A 26,984-nucleotide genomic window follows, 5' to 3' on the forward strand; every position below is an offset into this window, starting at 1 on the left:
TCAGATTGTCTGCTAATGCAGGGATATGTAAGAACAGGCTTGGGTGTCTCATGGGGAATGAGTGGCTGTAGAGATAGCAATCCTTCTGCTGTTGTCTTTACGGTTCCAGTGGCAAGAGGAGGGCTTTGAGAACCAATGTATATGACCGAAAAAATGGCAAGAGGTGTTTCGCAACAGCTATAACACTGAACGTTATCCTGCTAGCATTTTCTATAGCAGGTCATACAGAAGTTCCCATGTAGGAGAATATCTTTACAGGGGACAACCTGAGGGACTGTGTGAAGGTGAAATATCAGGAGAAGGAGCTGAACAACCAGCTGATGAAATGATTAATAGTGAATTAGCAGGATTAGATGGCTTAGACCCTAGAGTACAACGGGAAAACAAGTGGATGCAGTTGAACTGAGGCTTACAATGTGCTCTCTGTCACCTACATCAGCCACCACACCTAGTGGAATAAAGAACCATGTGGATAACAGTGATTTCTGAAAAGCTTTTGACAAAGCCACTCAGCACAGGCTGTTAAATAAACAAATGAGTCATCAGATAAAATGGAAAGAGGGAAAAATGGAGGGACCTCATCAATGGGATCTCACCGGGATGTCAGCTGGGACCGGTGCTGCTCATCAAGCTCAGCAGTGACCGCTAGTGAAATTCCACAGCTGTTCCTACACAAATAGTACAAAAATCATGTATGGCTTTACACAGTCTAAAGTGAACTGCAAAGAGTTTCAGAAGGCACTGACAATATTGCATGACCAAGTAATAAAATGGCATATGAAGTACAATATTCATATATGCAAGATAATACGTACGGGGGAAAAAACCCACCCTAGCTATGAACAGAGTGGCGATCTAACTGAGCTGCTGCTATTCAGAAAATTGGTCTAGGGGTCACTAGATAATTCCCTGAAAAGGCAGCTCAGTGTTCAGTGATGGTCAAAAAGAGAGAAAGAGAGGTAGCAATGATTTGAAAGGAACTAAAACAAAACCCAAAATAGATTATGCCTCTGTTCAAATCCATTATGTGCAGTTCTGGTTACCACAGCTAGAAAAAGATAGAAGGGAGGGAAATAAAGCTGATGAGAAATATAGAACAGTTTCTGTAGGAGAAGAGACCAATAGATTGGAAAAGAGATGAATGGTAATATAGGTCCATAAAATCATGAAGAATGAGGAACAGGGAGGATTACTCATCGTTTCTGGTAATAAAAGAAGCAAGGAGAAGCTAATAAAAGTATCAGGCAGAGGTTTTAAACAGACCAGAGAAAGGACTTTTTAATTCGATGTGTAATTAAGTCATGAAACTCTTAATCACAACATATCGTGGAGGCCAAAGGTTTAAATCAGTTAGAAGACAGATTAGACAAATTCATGTAGGATAGATTTGTTTGTAGCTAATAAACACTGGCTACAGCCTCCAGCCCAAATGGTAAATCACTGATTGCCAGAAATGCAGAAGGTGTGTCAGGGGAAGAACTGTGTTATAAGCCCTGTTTCTTACACTCTTTCCACAGATGAACCTCTGATACCGCTGGAGGTATCAAGCTACTCAGATCCAGAAAAAACATTTCTGTTCTGTTTGAATTCAACCTGATGTAAAGAAGAGAAGTGGTCGGTGTAACACAGTTTTAGGAGGTGGTATATTCCTTCTCCAGCTCTTCCAGATATCTATTTGACCTTCTGTATAAATTAGTTTGAAGATATGTGCAACTGAAGCAGGAAATTAATGACTGTTTCAGTAGCTGCAGGTAGTCCAAATCTCTACCCTCCTGGCATATCTCCCGCTCCACACCACGGAGAGACCTGGGAGGGGAAACTCTGAATAATGTGTGCATCACAAAAAGTAGCTGCAAGTCACGAGCAAATGTTTTCAATTTCTTGGGAAGGGATATTTTCCCAAGGCTATCCTCAGGCTGTGGATATCTAGTGGGGAGATGGATCTTGAGCCCTACCCTTGGCAAACTATGACATGGCAGCTTTGTAAGAGGGAGCAGGCTCTGCATTTGAAAGCTAAGTGTTTGAAAGGAAGGTTCAGGTCAATCCCTGAGGCAAACCTGCCATTCTTGAGGACTCTGCCATTGTTTGAGGAGTTGTATATGTGTCTGCAGGTTTCCTGGATTCCCTTTTTGATCAATTTAGAACAGTCAAACCTGTATCCATAACCTGTGTCCTGGGCTGTGTAGCAGGGAAACTCACTGCTCTGCCATCTTTGGCTTGCAGGAAATCAGCATGGAGTGAACTGGAGCAATAATCACAACCCTTTACCAGTTTTGGGGTTGGACAAGTTGAACATTAACTAAAGGTTTAACTACTTACTTTACAGGAAACACATCTGTAGGTCTTGCAAATGGAGAAGGGATTGTAATTGAACCCCTCTGTTAGGACAAACACAGCTTGTCATTGCTACTATGGAGGTAGCCTTCATGACTGGTATTAAGACCTCATTGGAGATTTAACTGCAGTGTATATCTTTATTACATACAAGATTTTCTGAGAATACCTGCTCGGGCTGTCATTTTTCTTTGCATCAAAGAAATGGCTATGTCCACAAGGAGCTCTATGTCAGCCTGGGGTAATGCAGATTATTAGCTGCTAGATGCTAAAGAATCCTTAAGAAATCACAATGATAAGGTTGAATGATGACTGGAGGTTTTTTGTTTGTTTCTGTGTGTTTCTGTCTTCTACAGCACTGGGGAGATCTTACCCTAACTCTGGACATATCCTCATTCTCTGACAGTGGTTTGTTGCCATTACACTGAATGCTATTACTATCATCTCCAGGCTTTAAATGCATAAAGACTATGGAGAAACACCATGGAATTTCTGGTAGTTTGTTAAAGTGCATTTAAAGGTAAGAAGATGTGTTTGATAATATTGGAGACTTTCTTCATACAGGCATGTTTTTGCAATGGCAACACAAGCTTCTCCACAGTCCTTCAGTGTGTTCAACTCTGACCCAAAGCAATCCAGAGTACTGCATTGCCCATGACCTGAGACATGAGGCTCTACCAGAAGAAACCATTAAAGACTCAACTCAGTCACCTGCAATAGGATACATTATTATTATTACCTAGAGGGTAACAGTATGTGAAGGAGTACAGAGAGCTGTATAGGACTTGAGGCAATTAAACTTCAAACTATTGGCTCTTTTGAACTCCGTCCTTCAGCTCTTTTAGTCAGGAGTCATTTTCAGGAGTGACCTGGAATAGTTTTTATTTGGTATCTCAGTGGAATAGTACTCCATCTCCCATCAGCAAACACTCTGAATAAGAAGTTAGCTGTTCCGCACCCACACAACAAAGATTTTCAAGCCAAGGTTTCAATGGATCTTGCACATATTACTTTTTGGAGGAAAATGTGCTTTATATTTTTCACTAGATGTAATAGAGTTACATTTTTTTAACTCAAGACTTCCTTAGACAAATCTTTCCTCACCAAATGTAAATGACCTATTGTGATCTATTTGATGGGACTCAGTTGTGACATTGTCTAATTCTCAGTGTGGATTTGTCTAGGATAGAAAACATTCGTTGTCCCTGGAGTCTGAATTTGGTTAACAATAAACACTCCATTGAAATATCCACAAGATTTTTTTCAACAGGAAAAAGCCCAATAAGTTCTCAGCTGTTCAAAATGTGTAAGAATGTGTAAGAAAATGCTGCATAAAGGTATTGGTTGAAAACCTAAGTATTCAGTTATTATGCAGAAAGTCAATCAAGGATTTTCCACAGGGGACTCTGCTAAGCTCTTTGGCTGGTTTACTGAATAGTAGTCAAATATTTCAGGCCTTGAGCCTTTTCTAAAGTTATTTTAACAGATTAAATCGGAATAAGGGAAGCTATTAATTTTTCAATCATATGATCTTATATTTACTCTTGTAATCAAATCACATTCCCACCCCCTCAGTTTTACTAAAGAAATGTGAATCTCATACTCTGCCTACAGTTCAAAAAAAAATTAAATTACAGTGAGTTTACTTTACATGGAATTGCTTAATCAGAATGCAGAGTTCCACTAATCATATTTAAATATAGTCACTATAAGCCAAACATTGACCTTAGGTTAAAAGATTTCTATGGCTTACTTAATGGAGACCCATTTATAAAGCACTGTAAAGAATTCTAAATCATGTAGATGCAGGGCAAAATGAGGCGATTAGAAATGCAGCAATGAACTGCCACAACCATTGTCATGCCTTGGAAACGGTATTTTAAATTGTGCCAACTGTAGAGCCACTGTAAATGTAATAAAAATGGCGGGAAAGAAGCAGGAAAATAATGATTTTTGGCTGCAGGACAGTAGAGATTTCCAGAAGGTAAACATAAAGTGCATTCCATATGCATCTCAGGCCTTTATATTTCCAACACACTCTTCTGGCCATCAACACAAGGTAGATGTGGGAAGGCAAAGATGCATGTGTGAAGATATCTGCCTGTCTTTGTCTTCTTAATTTTTCTTCTTGTGGTAGCAGCAGTGTCAGTGACAATTCTCAAAGGCACGAACAGATGCTTAGCTGCATAGCTATCAAAAAAATGAGAGGGAATGACATGTTTACCTGACAGTCGTGGCACTGAAAATCTCCCCAGAAGGTGCTAGCATATCATGGCTACCATGATTTTCTCTACCTTTGCTCATGGTGGGTGTAGCATCAGTATAACTTTAACTCTATGGTAGGTAGAACAGTAGTGATTGTCAGTACTCACAATGTAAAGTTGCAGTAAAGAAGGACTCAGATGAGATTCTGATCAGCACGTACAGTGTCCCTGGATGTGACTGCAAGTGAGCTGACTTGAACTACGTGGACCCAGTACTCTCACATGGTGGGTTTCTAATGGTGGCCTTATTTCCATTGCTGTTCTTTATTATCTGTGCAAGTATTTCTCTGGACTTCAGTGACTTGCAATTTGTGACATAACTCACTGTGTCAGAAGCAAGGCCTACATTTTTTTTTTTCTTATCTACTGGAAGGATACCCATTACAATCTTAAAGCTCATCTATTATCACATGTAGTTTTTACAATAAATGTAGACACTTATAAAAATCAAGCTTTCCTTGCCTTGTAGTCTGTTTGCAACAACTAACTCCTTTCTCTGCCCTGTTCTGTTTTCATTTTGCTCTCAATTTAATGCTCTCTGAATCTTATTTTGCTAACATTTCTGAGAATTGGAGGTGGGTTGGCATTTTCCTGGGCTCAGAAATGGCTTAGCTAACCAGTGAGTGAATGTGGGCCAGATAGCCTCAGAAGAACTTTAGTGTTGACGGGCCAAACTTGATGTGCTGCATCCCAGCAGTCCCCTGCAGCTGAGCTCACAGGAAACTAGCATTTAAATTCTCATCTGGGTTCAGTCAAATCATTATAAGCCATGATAGTTCTTCACTGTTTTATCTTTCCATGCAGTAGCCAACAACTCTTCTAGGTTAAGACGGGCTCCTTGGGGAAGCTCATGTTGCAGCGCTGAAATTAAGCTGAAACCCTCTATCTGTCTGCCTGTCTTTCCAGTCCTAAACCAAGATATTTATATCCTGCGCCTCACTGAAGCAGAGCGCTGTGCCGAATTTCATGGATCCCACAAACTTGCATGGATGTGAGTAGGCAGAATTTGGCCTTGACCAACAAACTATGAAGCTGAATCAGCCCTTTTTCCTTCCAGTCCTTCGCAACTTTGTCCACGGGATGGCTTCTGCTGTTCTGCTCCTCATCCAGCCAGCATGGCTTTCCTGAGGCCTTGGGATGTCATCTGCTCATGGAAACAAGGGGCCAAGTTCCTCGAGGGGCTTAGGGAATGCAAATGTGCAGTTGGCAGCTAGTCAGGACACAGGAGCTTGGGTCCCAGAGAGGGAAAAGATGCGAGACAAGCTATATATAGTATCTGATCTTGGTTTCTCTTCTGTACAGCCAGTCCACTGACCAGAAGGACAGTGACCTGTGACAGCCACTGTCAACTGTGAGGCAAGATCTCCTTGGCCTTTGCAAGGGAAAAGACATGCGTCTTAAACCCAGGTGAAGACTAGAGGAGAAAATGTCAGCTGCTCCTGGCTATTATTAACCCCTGCTGTGCTCTGGGAACCAGGAGAAAAGGTCTTTCCGCCACTGAAATGGCAGGCACTCCCTTCTGTCAGGGAGGGTTTGGGGAGTTGAGCATTGTATAGGACAGAGGGACCTGGTGTAGAGATGGTTTCAAATCTGATGGCTTTTGGGACCCATGAAGTGCAGAGGAAAATTGCAAAAACAGATAAAATAGGAAGAAAGACCTGTAAGGGACAGGGTGAAAGGAGAGAAGATCATCTGGATCTCAGAGAACATTGACATCCCATGTGCCTGATAAAGACAGTGAGGACCAGTAGCAAATGAGGAACCCTCTGATCTCTGACAACCCTGCTACATTTTAGGAGCACACTGCCATTTTCATCATACAAGCTGTGAGGTTACTCCTTCTGGAAATAGCACGTCTGGGACCAGGGAAGGCTTAGGCGGAGACGGTCCTTTCATGTTTCTCTGTGGTTTTCTGTCTCATTCCTGCCGCTCTTGATTTATTTGCTCCCATATACCTCTTCTTTCCTCCTCCTGTCTCCCTTTTTTATTGTCTTGTACTGTACATGTTATCTTTTTCCTTCCTGGGCTCAGTTTTTCCTGTCTCGCTCAGAGCTCAGAGCCCAGATTCCCACAGCAATGAGTGCAGTCATTTTAACAGGTTATGTTGATACTTGTCTTGCTGAAGAAATCATCAAGAAATGATGATTTTGAAATACCCCACAGTTTCGGTTAGAAACCAGCAGATGTTACCCAGCTGTCATAGCCCTTCCTTTGCTTCAAAGTTTTTCCAGTATTTGAACGAGGAACAGAAGTCAGTAATGGTAATACTCTGGTTGGTAACACCAACAGTCAGAACATTGTTAGATGCGGTCAGTGTCCTGACTTCCACCAAAAAGCAGCATTAGGATCCATCTGGTCACGTGCAGATATTGACAACGTAGGTGCTTACAGCAGGACTAGTCACCCTGCATACCCTTCATAGTCAATAAAGACAAATAAGCACTTGCAGAGCACATTTCACCTTATCCTAAATCAATCATCTACTTTAGGCCAGATGAGTCACACCCTGAAAAACACTTGTTTTGTTCTTGCCTAGTGTGAGCAGTTTAATGCAGGTGTCCATACTGTATTTACTAAGGCTAACAGGATCCAGCTCCCCATGTCACTGTCTTAAGACAAGCCCAGAATGGTTGGCTCCAAGTATCTCTTTGTCTACTGATCATAAGGCAGCTCATGCTGTGAAGTAAAAAATGTTGCAAAATTGGAAAGGACAACTAACAGCAGAGTCAGGAGCGCTCAACCCAAGGGAAGAAAAAGTTACTCAGCTCAGCTGTGCACCTAAAAGGGATTTATAATTTGGAATAGCATTTTGGCCATTGCTTATGGATCTCTGCTGTTCTTCTTTGTCCTTTCTCTCCCCTTCAGTAAAGGAGTGTACAGGGAAGGGCAAACTAACAAACTGCAGAGAACATGGTTTAAAAAAAATGCCATCAGGCAGACAGCTGACAAGAAGAGAGTCTGTTAGAAAGGTGGAATGGGGAGCACTTACTTCTCCTCAACCAATACCTTTCTCTGGAAGTGCCATCTCCGTGAATCTCATCAGGGACCTTGGATCAGAGGTACAGAAGCCTTTCTTCTAAACTTTTCAGCTCTGCATCAGATAGTAGGGTAATTTTATCTTAACATTGGCAGTCTACAGAGTTCCCTATGGAATATATTGAAGCTACACAAACACAAATCCTAGAGAAACAATATTTAGTTTTCGAAGACAATTGAAATATTTTTAAGACCAACCACTGTTTTGGCCCAGGGTAGGCACTTTCTGCATGGCAATCTCCAATTTGTACCAGATGCAAAGGCAAAGATATTTACTACACATACCCCAAACTGCACAAATTCCTTTGTCTTTGTGTTCACTTAACCTCAACTTCCATTCCACATAACTTACTTCACCTCAACTATGTTTCTTGGAATAACATTGAATTTTGGTCAGTTCATTATTGGCTTTGTTTGTCTTCGGTGCACTGTGCATTACAGGATTGGCTTGAAACATGAAACACTGTGGAGAAGGAATCCAATATGGTAATACAATCATTTGCCTACTATTGCAGGAATAGTTTCCATTATGGCCCCTATTTTTCACACTCTCCTAACTTTCCAAAACACTCACCTTTGGAGATGGAGTTTTCCATGGTTGGTGTTTGCCTGGAGGTTAAATTTGCCTGCGTGAGTGGAAGTTTTAGCAAAGACGTCTAGTCACTTTTACATTACGGGAGAGTGGAAAAAAACCCTGCATTTTTTCCAGCTTGGGAAGAAAAATGTCTAACCACATTTCTAAGAAGGGCGACAGCAAATCTGCTGAGGGTTGAAATTTGACAGGCACAATCAGTGGAGAGCCCAGTCATATGTTACGGACCCTGCTTTTTGAACTCATCTCTATGTCTCCTGGTGTCTATAGGGGGCTATTTGTGTTCAACAGCCTGCAGGATGAGAGCACAAGCAACCAGTCACCCCCAACTGCCAGCTACTAACTCCTGTCCCTTTTTTCCCAAATAAGTACAAAATTAGGAGCTGTATTAACATCTCTGTCCCCAAGGGTCTGGAAATGCTAAAGTTAAATTTCTAATCATATTAACTCAGTCTCTCAGAATGCGTATAATAAGTTTGTGTGTAGAGGAGTTGTTTGTCCAGTTAAACAAGGAGAACTGAGCAGTATTAAAAGAACTGGTATCTTTCTTCTGCCATTACTTTTCTTTTTCCTGTTTAAAACATCTGCCAGATCTGTGTGAAGGGCTTGGAGCTGGCCTGTAGTAACTTATGAATCCTACATGAAGTCTGGCTATAGAGATAATTATTGTGTGACTACATCTGGTTATTGGATTATTACCTGCACGAAGAAGCTGTCTTAGTTTAATAGCCAAGCCATTAAGAAAAAAAAGGAAAGAAATACAATAATTTCACAAGAGCAATTTCTTAGCTAACATATCAGGAACTCTTAAGAAATAACACCTGAGCTACAAGCTGTAAAGAGGCTATGTCCACACAATATGCAAGTAAAAAAATCCAGAAAGATCATCATCATTGTTGAAAGAGCAGGCTGCAGTCACAGAGATCTCACTGGCAGACACCACACAGGAGACTGAGGAAGCTAGGCTTGCTCAGGACCATAGCGATTACAAGTTGTAGGTGAGATAAAGGTGCAGGTTTTTTCATCATTTTGGGGAGGCAGACATGCATGGCGAATGTTTGAAGCTTTAAAATTAAATATCGTACTTCTGCTGAGAAGATGCTTTTAGGTCATAAGCAATTAGTCAGAAATTAGTAGCTTCCTGCAGCAGTGGAAGTGCTAAGAAGTTGTAGCTAGGAGCTCTGGTAGCAGGTTTGACCTGAGGCATGTGTTTGGGGAGATTGGAGAGGGGAGTGGTTCTGCAGCCATGAAGCCACATGCTTTCAGTAAGGGTAAGCCATTCCAGCAGTAATTCCAGAGCAGGAGCAGTGAAGGTACAAACGTAGGTATCCCTGGCTGTATCTGCATTGCTCCTTGAGGTGCTCCAGTGAAGGACTAGAGCACCCTATCTGACTCCCTCTATGACAATCCATAGTGTATGGCATTTCTCCCACAAATCCCCACAGCATTTCAGTCAAGCCCCCCTTAATACTTATCGTCAGTCTTGATTTATCTGCCCCATGCACACCCTATTAGCTGGCCATGCTTGAATGCGAGGCTAGACTAGATGACCTCCTGAGGTCACCTCCAGCCTGAATTATCCTGTGATCCCATGACCACATTGCAGAGTAGGCCTGCTGTCTGATTTTGCCATGCAGCTTGGTAAGGAGAGTGGTGCTGCCACATCCGTGTGGCACAGCAGGTCACTGCAGTGTGCCCAGTTTCACTGTGGAGGTCAGCAGGGCCATACACTGGATGGATTACTCTTCTGTTCCCGCTGTCCAGGACACGGCAAAGCATCTGTCCCTTTTTGAGCTCATAGGCAGGATGCGTGTTGCCCTATGGTGTCCCCCAAACTGGGCAATCACAAAAAGTTTGGTTGTACCCGGGCCTCTCTGATCAGCACAGGTGGCCCTTGCGCACCCCGATCAGAAGCTCCGACTGTGCACGTTGTGCCTGTGCTTCCTGGAAGTCCTCTGCTCACCACCCGTGCCAAGTGTTTACTCTCTCGACTGTTGACATGAGATATCAGTCTCCACGATGTGATTATCTCCACTTTCATCTTTATCAGCACTGTGTGACCCTCCACAGTCTCCACCCAAATGACCATGGGGAGTTCAGTCACATCCTGAGCTCCTGCCAAATGTGTCTTCGGGTGCCTGAGAGCTGCTTGGGAGATCAGCTGAGCACAAGACCTGGGGCACCTTCCTCACCAGCCTGCCCCAGGGGTAAGCAGCTGGTCCTGCTCAACAGGAGACAGGGGTGGGACATGGTGGGGATGCTTTGTGCATGGGGCAAAACACCAAGGCACAGAGGTAAGGACTCTCCTACGGGTCAACAAGTCCAGAGGAAGGCACATGTTGTAAAAATACTTTCTGGTTGACAAGTGGAAAGTCTTTTCCTGTGGTCAAGGGCCAGCAATCTGCATCGGCCTCACACAAAGAAGCTTCTGGCGAGAAGTCGTTCCTGAAAGCCAGCTCATATTACATTGCATGTCTGGGACCACTGGCTCCACAGAGGGAGCACAAAGCCAGGGAAGACATGCAGGCTGGTCAGTCTTCTTCCCCCTAAACCGCCCCTTACACTGGGGACCAGTTCATAGTGGTGAGAAACTCCAGCTGCAAGTATTGTAGTCCAGGCTTGGTATGGGGAGGGAGAAGGTGCAGAGAGGACCGATAGCAGCAGCAGGCTTGCCATAGAGATCCCCCTGCCCTGCACACACCATGCAGGTCTTGCTAAACGAGAAGGGAAGGGGCCAAGGCAGCTCACATGAGGCACCATGCAGAGAAAAAAGCTCCTCTGATCACTGGGGCAATGTGCAATCCTGGAGGTCATTCATATTCACTGTAGCCAGAAGAGATGGGTCATGATGCTGGCCTGGCCTTTTTTCTTAAACAAGCTGTAAGTCAGACCTCAGATCCCTCTGCCAGTTATTCATAGCAACTCCGGGCTAAGGGCTATTTGCTCTTCCACTTGCTAAAGTCTGTGGTATCAGAGCCTGTAAAAGAAGGTACATGAGGCATCCTTCCCTAAAGATGACAAAAATCAAGAGGACCGAGAAAAAAATAGAGCTGAAACAGAGCCCCAGGGCCCTCAATTACCCTGCTGGCCCCATTTCAAGGAGCTCCCTGACCCTGATGGCCTGATCACCTCTGGTTTAAGGGCTCAGCCTTGATGTTGAGGACATAGGGCTGAGCCTCCTACCACTCTGTGTGGCTGACTTCCTGGAGCCATGGGCATGGGGCCTCAAGGAGCACGTTGTTAGACTCCTGATCAAAGCAGAAATAGGCCAATCTGCAGGGGAGTGGGGTGATCTGAAAGAAAAAATCCATTGGATTTGGTAGCTAGAGATCACTCCTTGCATTCTACTGGGAGGACTCTCAGTGCTGCTATTCAACTTCTGGTGGGCATTTTCTGTGATATCTGTCCTCCAGCTCTGGATGGTCACTGTTGCTGCATGAGGTACCACTTGACCTCAGGACTGCTTGCTCCCCCTAGTTTACTCCATGGCCTCCTTAACACAATTGCAGTCCTTCTGGTGGTCAAGCTTTCGCCTGCTGGTCTGCTGGGGAGGGTAGGATGCAGAGTTTCTCCACGATTCAGGCCTGAATGCAGGTGTACTGCCCACAGCGAGCAGACTGCGCCTTTGGTGGTAAAACTGTGTGAGTCAACTTGCTTGCACCCGGTCAGGGAGGCTAGGGCAGCTACGCTTTTCCTGAGTAAGACAATCTTTTCCTCTAGGATGGCATGTGCAGGGCAGAGTCCATGTATTGCTATGTCTTTAAGCTGATGTGGTAAAGGAGGGAGTGAACATTTGTGTTTGGATCTGATCCCTGGAGCTTATCTTCTGGCTTTCCACTTGTGCAGGGCTGCAGGGCTGCATCTCATGGCTGTCTCTTGGGCTCCTCCACCATGATCCATCAACATAAAATTATGTCGCTCAAAACCAGACTCACTGGTTCCCTTCTTTTGCTGCTTCGGTCGTATTTTTGGGGGTCATCCTGGGGAATAGCAGAGTTCCCAGCGAGTTATTCTGGAGCAACAAAAATGGTAGCGTCATCTGGTGACTCATTAACAGAAGAGTCCTTGATGCTAAATGGACTGACTGATGGAAGGGCTGGTGGTGTGACCTTGGTAGTTGGAGGCATGGCATAGGTGGCTAGCTGAGCTAGGACTGGTGGTCTGGTCCTGGGGCCAGACAGCGTGCTGCCAGGAAGCAATGAGCCTAGCCAAAGAGTGACTACTGCTGCCAGGCTGGTGGTGCATCCGTAGCAAGATGAGGCCCACTGTCACATGGATGTGCTGACATGTCACTGCCATCCTCTCTGATGAGAGCTGTGAGTTTTCCTTCGAATCTGATGCAACCTGCTGGCAGGTGAGGAGTTATCTCTCTCTTACCCAAGGGCTTTCCTGTCTATGGGCTTCCTGAAAGTCTTCATACTTGAGGCAGAAGTATCTTTCCCCATCTCAAGTGGTTGCTCTTGCTCTTGGTCTTGAAGGCATCCTTTAACTTTTTCCCTTTTGCCTGGCACTGGCCTCCAATTTGCATTTCCCCCAGCGGCCAGCCTGGCCAGGGATCTCTGTGTATCCCATGGCCACTGCAGTTCTGCTCTGTGAAACCATAGCCCTGCATGTATTTCTTTCCCCCATTCCCCTCAACCTCTCCTCCCCATTTAGTGAGGACTATGTGGGCCTTATCTGGCCCCAGAGACCCACCCTTGGGTGTCAGGTAGTTGGCACACCTGGCTGCAGAGATATAGATGAGAGGACCTCATGTCCTATCTGCAGTGCCCAGCTTTTGAGGAGACATGCTGTGTTTGAAGAAACAAGGAAGGGGCGGGGCAGGGGGGGTAAGGTGTCAAGGCCCACATTGCTCTGCCCTTTTGGATATATGTTGGCAAACTCTGGTGTTCCAGAAAGGCTGTTGACATGTGTGACCAGTCACACAGATATGGAGGTGTCCTAAAAGTTGCTGTAGGGGGCTGGGTGCTTCCAAAATACCAACTTCTGTATGTGCTGGTGTGGTCTCAGGTGTGTGTGCCTGGGGAGGTCAGGGAGGCTGCTTGCTCCCACCCTGCAGGAGCAGCCAAACAGGGCACAACATCCACAGCTTGGTGGCAAGGTGGGAGCTGCTTCACCTCCATCCCTCAGCCAGGGAGACATTACATTTAAGGGCAGAGGAAACCAAACCCCACATTGTCATTTTATCGCCTGGGTTTGGGACTGTGATCCAGTGGGGTGAGCCTAGACAGACAGGAGCCTGATTGGGTTCAGGTCTGCTACGTGCCTCTGCGTGGGCTTGGCAATCGGCTTGCTTGTCTGTTTGTGAAATGGGGTTAGCGGTGCTTACCTCTGTTTTCGGGACGTTTCAGGTCTCAGCATGAAATGTATTATGCAAACGAGGAAGGTTTCTGGTGTTATTTCTTACTAATGAGCAGCAGACCTTGAATTTTGACCTTTACATGTTATTGGCGGGGGGGGGGGGGGGGGGGGTGTGTCTTGGTGTGGTTTGTTTTTTTTTTTTATGACTCTCCGTACTCGCCTCACCGGGCCTGAACTGAGTGGACTGGTCGCAATTGAAGGTCAGAATCATTTTCCTGCCAGCTCTAACCATGTAAGTAAGGGTTAGAGCAGCGCTGGAGGGGGGTATATTTATGGGCATGCAGATCAGCTACCATTTGGACGCGTTTCTGCTGGTAGGTGGAGGGGTGGAAGTACAGCTCTGTGGGGACACGGTGTGGTCGCTCCCGAAAACGGCACCCGGTGTGGACGGGCTGAGCCTCTGGCTTGCTTTCTCCTGATGTGGGTGTATGTAGGCAGAGAGCAAGAGCAAAGACCAAACTGCGTGTCACCGTGGGTGAGTAAACATCAGTGCCAACTTGTAGGGTTATCTGGCCCTCGGCGCCAGCGTTTTAAGTGGCCAAACTCCAACGCTGACCAGCTTGTGAAGAGGAAAAAATACTGATTCAGTTTTCTGCACTTTGAATCCTGATAACTGCCCTCGATCTGCCCTGCAGGATTCAGAGGAAAGGCTAAGCGGGTCTCAGCCAGTGTAAATCATGCCTCCTTCTGCCTGGCTCCACCTGTAAATGATACCAGCCTAGGCTTGGCGTTTGCCTCCAGAGTAACCCCACGGGGGTAAGCATCTCCCTGTGAGCATTAACCTAACTGGGAGAGTTATTCCCATGCAAGATGATTCCCTCCATACACTGCAGTGTTCCCAGCAGGCTTGTACAGAGCTGTAGCTGCCCTTCCAGGGGAACTTCTTCAGTCCATTGGACTCTTCTAGATTCAGGCCCCATCTTCAATAGATAACTCATACATAGATAATACATACATCAAACCTGAAGTTCGACATCTGACTCCTTGTTCCCTATGGTTTATCATCTAGCCAGAGGGATGCTCATGTGTTACTGTGTCAGCAAACAATTATTCATTAACTCAACTGGGCTAAGCCCAGATGTGTGCTCATCTGCTGCAGGTGCTGCTATCCTGATTTCTGAATTAGAGCAAGCCCTGAGGAGGGATATGGTTTTGATGTCCATGTGCTAACCTCTGGATTAGTCTGTCTCTGAACTTGTTGATATGCACACCCAGGAGCTCCTGCCAAACCTCTGGCAACAGCCAGTGGTAGGGGCAGAAGGAAAGTGCTGCGCTGGAGCGTGCAGTGCTCTTCAGAATACAAAGGCAGTATTACGTTAGCACCCTCACTGTGGACTGAATCCATCACCATGACAGCTGGCTGAAGAAACAGTAACAAAACAAGGAGTTCACCAGCTTGTCAAAAATTTTAGGTTTGGATGAGTTTTTGACAGACCCATCTCATAACTCCTCAGTAGCCCAGGCACCATGCAGACTGCTCCTGGGCTTCATCCTCACCCTCCCCACCCATCTGCCTGAGACTCCATTCCCTTTCAAAGAGTAAGATGAGATGTTTGAGTTTTAGTCTGGGGTGGAAGGCAACTATATTTCATAAGGGGATTACTGTTTTCTGCCTAGTTCTCATTGTGATGCTGTGCAGGCTGTGAACCTTGATCACAGTGCTGCACATGCATTTCATGCATTTCCCTGATTACAGTTGAAGATGCTACAAAATTTACCAGGAACATTGTTCTGGGGTTCTGGTTAACCTAGGAAGAGCTCAGATACACAGTGATAAGAATCAGGATCAGGTTCTATTGCAAAGATGGCTCTGAGCTTCTGAACTTCTGTTAAATGGGATAGTTGGTTTCAATCCATTATTGATGATTCCTGACACAGCATTTGATCTCCAGTTCCACAAAGTCCAGCACTGTTCAGATCAGCTTTTGGTCCTTAGTCATCTCATTATATGAGCTTCAGCCACCTATGATGTGATATTAATGACCAATTAAAAATGCCACTCATCTATGAATTAATAATAGAGATCCTTGTTTAAAAGAGCAAGTGCAGTTCTAAGACACTGTCAGATTTGTGGGGACTCTCAAGCAGACTTTCATCATGCAGGTAGCAGGGATGTTAGGTGTAAGGTAGGGCTTTGTATAAGAATGAGAATTTTGATGCATGTTCTGTGGAGGACGGGGTTCATAAATTAGTCTCTACATCGAAGGTATCAGGAGTTAGTGGGTCTGGACAAACCACTCAGCTTCTCAGGGCTATTTTGGTTCCCAGCTCCCACTGATTTTAGTAGTTATTATGCACCTCAGCATCCTTGAAGGTCTATGCTTTTAGTTGCTTTCCTGAAAGAGAGTCAGCAAATCAGTATTTTCAACTGAACTGCTCAAGTCCATGGTGGTCCTGGTACCAGAAAAAGGCCCACAGATACCAGGATAGAGCACTGCATGCAGTCCTGCCAACACAGATCTCCTGGGATGGCGTACCCAGAGGTGGCTCTGTGCCAGCAGCCAGGCTTTCTCTCTGGGCGGTATGTGTCTGTGTCCTTCAGAGACAATGTTCTTACCCTTCCTTAGACCTGTATCAGCTGCAGGATGCTGCAGGGTACGGCTCATGCTGTTCCCGCCTGGTGAGATAAGGCTCCCTTCAAAGTTCCAACTTGTTAAAGAAAAATCTCACACCACATGCAGTGCGTCTGGAATCTTCCAGATTGTTTAGAGTTACAAGAGCAAAGCTGTATCTGTATTTTCAGCAAATATCTTCTAAAAACATGTGAGCTTTAAAATACATTGAGGGTGTCAAAAGATGCCAGCAAAAAAGAGTGGTCACTGTAAGACTGAGCTGGTGTTGTGGTTAAAGCACCTTTGAGACTTCCAGACAGAAGTGTATCTATTAGTACAAGACAAATTAGCAAAATGCCTGTAACTTGCCAGGTTAGAGCATCATTCTTCCTGTTTGGGCATTTCTTCATGGCCTGCTTGTTTGTTTCATAGTTTTCAGCTGCATACATTAAAAAGCTAGGAGGAACCTATTTTGGGTCACCATAGGGTGCCTACCCAGACTTTTGTTACTGGACTAATATCTGAAGGGAAAGATAAACATTTTGCTTCTTTAATAAGATCTCAGTTGGCCCTTCAAATAGGAAATGGTATTTACAGCAACAGTAGCAGTTGGAGTTGGTGGGACCTGCATTCTCTGTGGTGTCCCATGTGGTCCAAGAGAAAAAAGCAAAGGATGTCCCATTGTCCTCATTTATGGAAAAATATGTCTCTGGAAGACATTAAATCTGCTTTTGCTTCACTGGCATAAGTGACCCAGATATTTTTATATCTAATCAGGTTCCTTTTCATTTATCATGATGTTTAGCCAGAGTTGTAGGTCAAACAAATGGCTTTGCGCTGTGTGCCAAATGCCGACTGATATGGAGCCTTTGAAGTAAGAAATGTAAGCAATCTTCTCCCTACAGGTTTGGTCCTCCTGATAAGTGGATACACAACTGACACATCACTCTTCAACCCATTTTTGAGCACTTCACTGATGTATTAGCTTTATGGTAATTCTCAGCAATGAGGGGAATACTTATCAAAAGTAAAATCTGAATAGAAAGCAGAAAAACTTAAGTTTTACAGATCAGTTTTAAGAGAAAGTCTGTCTTTGATGAGAATTTTGAGACTTCCCTTCTGAGAAGATGAAATTACTTTAGGTGAGCCCTGAGCTACGGAAAGAGTGTTTTTATTTTAATTATGCAGAATACGATAATTCTGAGTGTGGGCTGGCAAAATCAAACCCCAGAGATGGGGACCCCTCCAATACAAGCCTCTTTTTCTTCAGCCAACCCATCCACATTATCACATCTGGATTTTGAATGTTTGGGGTCCCTCTGGAAGAGGATCTGTTTGCTATAAGGAACCTCTCCATTTTTCACTTCAGGCTAGGATCAGAGGTGAGCTCATGATGCAGCACTGAGATCTCAGGTCAAACATGAATGTATTAACATGGAGGAATGTGCACAGTTGAAGTTCAGCTTATTACACAGATACACAGATGCATGAATGGTCTACAGCATTTGAATCCAGGTCTGGATTCATATTTTAACCCTGCCTGAGTTGAGGGAATTGAGGTCAGAAAGGTCAGCTCTGTATCATTGTCAAGCAAGGCTCCTAAATTATGTCACTGGAGTAAATTTTTAATGAAGGACTATAGGAAACTTACTCAACATAGTGCCTTTGTAAGCTCATTAACCATTTCCTGGATAACATATAGCACAGTATTTTTCACCTTCCCTTCAGATTGAAACGCAAGGAAATTTTTAATCATTCAGCATATCCACTGTGTGAAATGTAGTCACCCTTTCAGTCCTGTATCTTCACCTTTTCTTGAAAACTTGCTGGATACATTGCCCTTAGTCCATGTTTTTGGGCAGAGAGAAATCTCCATTTGCTGAAAATTAAGACCTCCATAGACAAAGGGGAGACACACAGCCTTTGTAGCCCAATGCTAAGAAGCATCTCCTGCTCTCACTGAAGAAACTCTTGTAGTACTTGGGAGGCAGTGAAAGTTCTCATATTGACTTTAGTGAGAGAAGGCTGAAAGCCTGATACTTCTCCAAACATAGGAAACCTTTTGCTTCTGTCAAAGCAAATATCTGCTTCTGAAACTTCTTAGCTAGGGGCTGGAGTAACACAGTGCCGTGAGGGATGTGGTGTGAAAAAAGGGTAAATATCACATTTAGGATTTGGATTAAGGTCTCAAAGATGCCTCTTAAGCACCTCTAACAGTCTCTGAGGTGGTCGTTTAAGCTAGTTTCACTGTAGACTTTCTAAGTGAAGTAATAGAATTGGTGTCCACCAGCAGATGGTGCTTCTGCCTGAGAATTGTTTTCCTTCATGGCCATTGAAAGACACAGCTTCTTGCATCATTACTGTAAAAGGTACTTTACAAGGCAAAACATTGTCCATTACATTGTATGGATTCCATATTTTAGATAGCTCCTATGTATGCCTTTCTGTCCACTCTTCTGTTACCTCCAATGCTGCTTTTCTTTAAAGGGTCTTTGAGTAAATGGACAATTTCCCTTTTAAAAAATATCCCATAGAAGGTCCTTGTTTAGCAGATGTAATACCAGGCTGAAGAACTTCAGTGATAGGAAGAAGAGACACGAGTGATGGTTTTTTACTTGGGATATCTTTCAGGCTAACTTCAGTGGAGACACATATGCACAAAACCAGGCAAGCAGTCTATCCCTTGTAGTCTACTGATTCCCAGCTCCCCAAGGACAACAAGCTGAAGTTTGTCAGCTCTGAAAGCATGTGGAGCAGATGAGGAGGAGACAAACAGACAAATAAACACGCACTTGACTCCAGACTATTCTCTTCAATGTATGTGGGACCAAACTGCTAAATTTTAGCTGAAATCTGCTTGTGTCTATTATAACTAATTTGCATTAGGAACCTTGAACTGTTTTTTTCTGCCATTACAATAGCAGTAAGTACTTTAAAATGAAGATCCAGGATCATCCCAAGTTAGATAATACATGGTCACACTGCACACAAGCATCTTAAGACTCCTCTCCTCCATCATATAGATACCTTGATGGTTGATACATCTAGTCCCTTAGTTCACATGCCATTGTGTGGGCCTGGTGCGTTGTTGAATGTACCAGGGTCCAAGGTCAGGTACAGTGCTTCTTTTGGGCTGGGGGGTTGCACTTAACACCGGGCTTGTAGCTAGCTCTGTTGATGGAGAAGGAGTGATGGTAACGGTAAATCTCTGCATTGCAAGTGCATGAGGTATGGCAATCCCTGCAGAAGAGCACAAACCAGGAGTTTGATTCAACACGTTAGACTGGAATATGAAGCTCCCCCTTGTCCTAGAGAGCTCATGGTATTGAGCCCAGACCTGCCCTCGGCAGCCTGCACACTGACTGCTGTACTCTAGTGCCTTCCATGCTGCTCTGGGCAGCTTCATCCCCATGCAGGACATACCAGCATGGGGACTGTGGTTACCCCACTGAGATGATGAGATGTCTGAATGATCCGAGTCAATGCAAAAGCAGGGTAAGGTACCAACATGAGATGGAAATTTTGTGAACACGTTCCTACATGAACCACAACGATCACATACTTGTACACACAAAAAGGTGTGCTCCAGTCGTACAGGTCTGCAGGCATTCTTGGGCACTATGAAAAATCTGATTTATTTTAAAAGTGACTGAATTTTTATGAAAACTGTAATATCTCCTCTTTCTTCCATCTCAGAAATGGCCAGAGAAAGGTAGCAGCAGAAATGCTAAACTCATCCTTCTCAAAGAAGGCGCCTTGAGGAACCACACATTATATAGTGCTGGAACTAAAAGAAAGCAGGACCAAAATGCACTTCCATGACTTTAGTGGGATAAATGTACATGCCATGCCACAATGCTTGCAGCATATGTTCCTGGGCACCACATTCACAGTATTTTTGAAATCTAAGGTGAATCAACAGTCCATGGCTCTTTACTGTAGCTTTTACTGGAGCCTTCAATGGAGATGCCAGAATATGGTTTCTAGAGCACTGGACATTAGCAGATCCAGGAGGGTAATTAATCGGATGGAATCCAATTAAAAGATTACTCTCCTGTTCTCCAGATAGGGTGGTATATAAATGTGCAAAATTATCTGTTGGAATCCCTCAGGCAGCTTACCCAGAATAAACTTCTCCTGGATCCACTCCAGCTCTCAGCGGAGGCTCTAGTTCAGGAAATCATCTTTATTCAGAACAGCACTTAAGCATTTGCTTAAAGTTAGGCATGTACGTAAGAGCCACTTCCAACAAGGCTGTACTTAATTGCACCCTATCTGCCTTCCTAAATTGAGATTAATGTCAACGGGAAGGTTCCAGCTGATTTTGGAAAGCTAGGAGGAGGCCGCTGCCATCTCCACAGAGTCACTGCACTTCTTGACCATGGGAACACTCACAGAGTTATGTAGTGTATGGTGTATCTAAAATCACACATTCTTTTGGGCCTGGGAGCTGTCCCGGGAGGGTGTGAAGACGTGTGGCCCGGTGGATCGGCACGAGGAGCTCGCCTTGGCTCCCAGTGCCTTCCTGGGGGAGCTGGTGCCAGATGGGGGATGGCAGGGAGCCAGCCCCGCTCAGAGCAGGGTCAGCCCTGGATCCAGAGCAGGCTGGTGCCAGGGGTGCCAGGTGTCCCTGCAAGCCACCAGCCCTGCACCCCAAGCCAGCAGCTGCGGCATGGTGCCGAGGCCGGGTACCAGGGAAGGCGCGGGAAAGATGCCGGCGTGGGAAGGTGTGCACACGTGGGTGGCCTCCGTCTTCTACTCCGGAGGCAAGGGTTTTCTGCTTGAAGTGGGAGCTGAATGTGGGCAGATTGCAAGGCCAGTTTGTGCAACTGGATTGTGGCAATATAAGCAAATGGGTCCAAGGTCAAGGAAGGCTGAGGAAACAAGAAATGTGCCTGTGCTCACGCAACATATACCAGGTTAAATGAGCAATTATTTCTTAACTCATGTGCTGACATACTTGTTTTCCTTCCTTGTCAGTGGACTTGAAATGATCAATTGTCTTTACTTTTTAGAGCTCTCAGGGTTATGTGAGGCCTCAGGATATGTTTTGGCCTCAATGACCTCTGTGGATTGTTGTGTGTAAAACATAGATTTTTTTTCTGCCAAAATAAATATCAGTATAACGTAACTTTCTCTTACAGTGGAGTTGGGCTCAGAAGATGCCATTGCATGAGGTTGTGTAGGTTTTCTATTTCAATAAAATGTCTTGACCTGGCCTTTGCTTCCCCTTTCACTATCACTGTGTGAGCAGCATCAACTGGTTCCATGATCACAGGACTTCATTAATGTCCCAAGTATGAGCAACGAGCATCTCTACTAGGCTGTATCCAGGTCTACAGGTTGGGAAAAATAAACAGGACTTTTTTTAATATGCAATGATGGAGTGCATGAAACCCAAAATATATAGCAGCTATAGACCTAACTTGAGATTTCTGCAAAACACTGAGCTCAACAGCAGGTTGCACCCAGCCACAGTGACCATGTGCTCATACCAGCTAATACTGGCACAACCTGTGCTGGGTGCTCTCCTCCTCTTGCCTCCTGCACAGCATAATGTGGGACAGGCACACCACTTGGGTTGCTGGTGCCTGGACCCCACCAGTAACAAAGCTGCTCAAGTGCCACAAGACAAGAAGAGCAGCTCTCAGATCTCTTCTTTCCAAACACGGGAGGCAGAGCCACATGAGCTTTTGTGCCTGAGGGGCAGCTGCTACTCTCAAGCAATGTGCTTGCTCACTAGCACCAAGGTTTTGAACATGGGGCAATACCAGGTAGCACACCTCTGGCTAGCAGCCTTCTTCCAGGGTGAGATCCAGGGCCAGGAGAGGGGCAGCATTTGCCTACCAGGTACCTGGGTGGGAAGAGGCCTTGGTGCACTCCTGGAAGAAATGCAGTGAAAGCTGAGCTCACACTGAGAGCTGCATCTGCATAGTCATGGATGAAGCAGTGAGTTGAGCTCTGTTCTGCTCCTGCATTAAATATCACAGATTTGCACCTTGACTTGCTCTCTTACCAGACTTCAGAGCTTAAGCTCAGCCTCTGTAAGCCTCAGGCTGTATCTTGGGGTCTCCAGACCATTTCTCCTCCCCGACTCCTTAGTAAAGCACTTATATAGCCTCTACAAATAGAAGGGATTAAAATACATAAACGTGTATGTTTGTATGTAGGCATGCATTTCCATGTAGGCATATGGACAAAGGTGGATTTTTAAACACAAAGTTGTTTAACAAGAGACTGTGCTGGTTGCAGGCACTTTCACTCAGCTCCTGTGCAAAAGGGCCTGGTTTGCACTAGGCTCTGGATAGGGGGAGACAGGCACGCTATTTGGCAAGCACTTTAATTCCCAGCTTCTGCCAGTCATCGGCTCCTGAGGGTACCTGCTGGGAAGGCATGCTGCTCTTGACAGTGCTTCCTCTCACAGCCTCCAAGAAATGGGGCAGTGGTACATAGCTACCTGCCAGACTTTCAAAGGGGGCCTGTCCCGAGCAGAAGCACCTCATGGCCATGCAGGAGGCAGGTCTTAATCACTGGCTAAATGCATCTGGTAGGGGAGAGATCAAGTGTGATGTAAGGCAGAGTCTTTTACGCATGGCTTGCTGTTCTAGAGCAGGTGAAGTTGTCTGCGTAGATCTATCCACCGGACGAGTAACAGATCCGCTGTCAGGATCTGCAGTGCTCAGTAACAAGGTCATGCTTCCAACAGAACTTGAAAGGCCCAGAAGTGTCTTATAATATTTCAGAGACCAGGGCGGCTAGAATTTAATCCCTGACTTCAGTCCTCTGTCTTCTAAACAGCATTGCTTTAAAACATGTCTTGAAATGCATCATTGCTAAGGAGTCGCAGCAGCCATCCTGGAGAAATGCTTGAACTCTCCTGCCCATGTGAATCAGACCACTTGTTTTGCTGAGGAGTTAGGAAAACAGATGATTCACTCATATGTACCACTTTTCAGCAACAAGTCCCTAAGTGTGCAGACATGTGAATTAACAATATCAAGCCCTGCAAAAGTGGGTATTGACAGTAACTCCAGCTCAGGTTCAGGCTCTCCTTGCTCTGTTCCATCCAAATTCCCCGCTGGCTTCTGTGGACTTCACTTGAGCCAGGCGTGCAGAACTAGCTCACTTACAATCTGGGCCATGCTGGAGGGGCAGCCCATGGGAGGGCTGGTACCAAAGCTGGACTAAGTACCCCTGCGCCTCTGTCCTGATCCACCTCTCAGCTGTGACTCTACATTGCTGCCATCAACCTTGGGGCTGAAGCCCACTCTGGAGCATCAGTGGGCTACAACAATGGAAGGATGTCTATCCTGGCTCAGCCACAAGTCCGTCTAGCCTTCTGTGCCAAGAGGGATGCCCTGGCATACAAGCACCCTGAGAGTGGCAGGTTGTAATCTCTCTTCTGACCCCTGCAGAGCCTCCTAGAAAGGCTCTGGCTGCTCCCCTGCCCTCCCCTTTTTATTTACCTTGTCCCATCTGAAGCTCCATCAAGTAATGGCACCCTTGCCCCCAGAGGGGGAGGTTTGATGTGAGCATCCTGGTGACCTTTACATCCTTCCCTTTATTTTCTCTGTTATCGACTGGACAGGTTGATTCTTACATGCTTTTTTTCTTTTCCCACCATCCTCTTTCCTGCCTCTCCCTCCCCTTTACCTGACAGGGTGGGGAGGTTTTGCTAAGTGAAGAAATCAGTCAAGGGAATGGACAAACTTGGAAGCCTAAGAAAGAACATAGAAGTGGGGCAAGCATGTAGTCACGCTTCCCCAGAATAATCCTCAGCAGTCTGCTGTGACAGGGCATGATGTCTTTTTACTCAAACACTCTTGACAGATTTTTCTTCTCTGAATCAATCTAATCACTTTTGAATGCTTGCCAGCTACTTGCACCTACAGTGAGCTGTGGCAAGTAGGTCCACAGCTTAGTAGTGCACTGTGTGAAGAAAGAAGGGGACAAGGTGCTTCTGTAAAGACTCAGAGACTTAGTCAGGATTTGGATCCAGCTTAGAGGCCCCCCTCTGTGGTTAGGATATGAAAGGAGAAGGATCAAGACTTGAAGCCACCAGTGTTACTGTGGGCATTGAGCCCCATCGGAAACTGTGAGCTGCCCCTGCCCAGAGAAGCTGTTGCAATCAGTGACCTCTGTCAGTGCAGTGATCTCCTGCCAAACCCATGGCCTGTTGCTGTAACTACTACTCTCCCTTCCCTCTGCTTTATGAGGACAGGACTTTGCAATAAAATGGGGTTTCAGCAAAAGTGCCTCTCCCAGTTTCCATTCCCCAGAAACTCCTCAATACTAGCAGCTCACTCTTAAGGAGACCCCAGGGTCCAGTGAGTTTGCTTGCGAGAAAGGGCTTTTTGCTAGAGAGCAGGTGTGGCGTGATGCCTGCTACCACTGTACATCTGTTCTGCAATGTCTGTGAACTGCTACCCAGTGCAATTCCAAACAAAACCTCAGGTCAGCTTGAGGCCAAAGCACATACCTTTGGCCCTCTTGCACCACCTAGGGTCTGGCTTGCCTGCCTCTGGATGCCTTGTGGGGAAGTGGAGAGAAGATGTAAAGAGCTGTTTCATTTCCCCAGCCCAGGCACCTAAAGAGCCAACACACACAGAACGAAGAAACGTTCATCTGTCATCATGTTCAGCTGTGGACATCACTGGAAGTCAAACTGAGGTGCAGGTATAGATGATATCTAAGTCTTAGGTTGTGCTGGCTCTCTGCACAGGGCAAGCATTTCTATGTGAGAGCAGCAGTCACTACCCTTAATGTCTCAGAAGGTCTTATTCTGTCTGTTAATTGAAGTGCACAGCACACACTTCTTTAGTCAGCTGTTAGCTACACAGATAGTGTTTATCAGAGCAAATGCCAGGACAAAAAAAACATTTGAGGCTGATGGATCATAATGCAGTTTTATTTCCAGGACCAGGAGTGTAGCTGTCAAGTGTATAAGGATCAGAGCAGAGGGCCCAGATCCCAGGCTAGGTTGGGGGCATGAGGGACAGTGATACCTCCATACCACCATTGGTGCCAGTTCAAACCACTGATGGCAAATGACCTGTGGTTTTCAGAGATACTCCATGAAAGTGGAGGGCAGGTGCGCACAGCCAGTACCTTGCTGGGTGCGCTGCCCTGGCTGACATTTGTACTCCCCATCCAACCCTTTACTACTATCTCTCCAACTCTTTAACTGCTCTGGCTGAGCTACTGATCGTATTCCTCCGTAAGGGCCTGGGGAGTGTGGGTGAGGAGCAGAGGGCAGCGATGTTGGGTGGTTCCAAATGTGCTTGTGCATGCGGAAGGGGTGTGTGCGCATGTCTGCAGAGCTTTGTGGTTCCTATCTACAACCCAGCAAGCAACTGATCTGCAGCTTCCCAACCAAAGGACAGATTCAGCTTAATCTGTTAGGAACAAAATTTCTGCTGTCAGTTATTACCGTTAACTTTGCCTTTCATGACACTGGCCTTGAGCAGGACCTTGCCTTCAGATAACCACAGGTGGTGCACTGCAGTCAAGCTGCAGGCAACAATATTTTAATTACAGCTGGAAGTATGGTGAAAATCCACCCAATATTTAGGAAGGCACTTGTATGGGCACTTCAGGTTTCTTTTCTTCTCTGAGGGACACACATACATGCATTCAGGGTGCCATATCTTATCTTCCCAGCCAGAAGGACGCTGTCTTCAGGCTGTGGCAGCATGAAGATGTCAGGCTGGGAGCTGACAGCCGGATCTGCCTTTCAGGAGCCCTTTGGCTGCCTGGGCTGCAGTGAGGATGTGGTTTCCACATGAGACGTGATCAGCCGGTGCGCAGGCACACACTGAGGTGTTAATGGGCATGCGGCTGTAACAGGTAGCCCTTGTTAGTCCTACCCTGGTGTTAGCAGACAGGGGGGCGAAGTGCCGCCAGCTGCTGCACAGTTTATCAGCTGGGCATGCAGGCACCACCCCCATTGCCTGTGTTGGCAATGGAGGTCACTCAGCAGCTCATGTTCTCCAGGGCTGATGTGGGGATGCCCTCTACCTGCAGCGTGCTGGACAACGTTTCCCTCAGAGCTATCTGTCCCCAGCAAAAGCCGTCCCTGTGGTCATTGTTTGGAAAGGTGTTTATTTTCTGTCTTGCTTTCAGAAGGGTGATCTCAGAGAAGCTGAGGAGAGAATTTCCTTAAGTCATGAGAAGCTAAGCATTGGACATGGTGAAATATTAGTGTTTGATTTTTCATTTAAATGCTATGTGCAGGCAACACCCTTATTTATCCTCTAAAGCTTTTGCAACAGCAACACATAAAACCATAGCAACAAAGCTGAATGATTGCAGTCTCCGCCTGGCCACGATTTCTCCATCCCTGCAGCTTGGGCTGAGGGGAGCAGTGCATTTCTTGGCAGGGTGGCAGGTGCTGGTGTCTCAGTTGCAGTGCAGTCCCAGCACCAGACACAGTCAGAGTTTGGGACCTGACTTGTTCTGCCTGATTGTTTTTTTCAGGCATTCAGGGCTGAGAAAATGTTTAGGCTGGAGTCCCTCACTGTTGAATGCATACTGATGAGATAGACTCTTTTCTCATAGACAGAAAGGGTTTTCCTTCACAATCTTGCTTACACTTGTACTGCATAAGAAAATATGGTCAAAATTCACTTTCCTTCTGAATGCTTTTCCTCTCGCTTCTGTAATGACTGGAAAATGTTGCTTTGTCAAACATATTTTTATTTAACCACAAAGGACCATTCCAGGTGTCCCTCTCCACTGTCTGCACTCTTTTCATTGTTTCTATATAAGGTATTAAGGATAGTGCATCCTGATGTGGGTCTCTGAAGCGATGAGGGAGCGATCTTCAGACATGGAGTTATTCTAATA

The 26,984-nt window shown here is 45.5% G+C and overlaps 1 long non-coding RNA gene across 1 annotated transcript in view; it reads left to right on the top strand.

Moving 5' to 3' along the window:
• Positions 1 to 5,022, top strand: part of LOC121233421 — a 45,710-nt gene extending 40,688 nt beyond the window's left edge. The window contains exon 4 of the long non-coding RNA XR_005932791.1: positions 2,691 to 5,022. This is a non-coding gene — a long non-coding RNA (uncharacterized LOC121233421). The remainder of the gene's footprint in view (positions 1 to 2,690) is intronic.
• The last annotated feature ends 21,962 nt before the right edge of the window (positions 5,023 to 26,984 follow it).

Source organism: Aquila chrysaetos, chromosome 7 (assembly GCF_900496995.4).
Source record: "Aquila chrysaetos chrysaetos chromosome 7, bAquChr1.4, whole genome shotgun sequence".
Classification (NCBI taxonomy): domain Eukaryota; kingdom Metazoa; phylum Chordata; class Aves; order Accipitriformes; family Accipitridae; genus Aquila; species Aquila chrysaetos.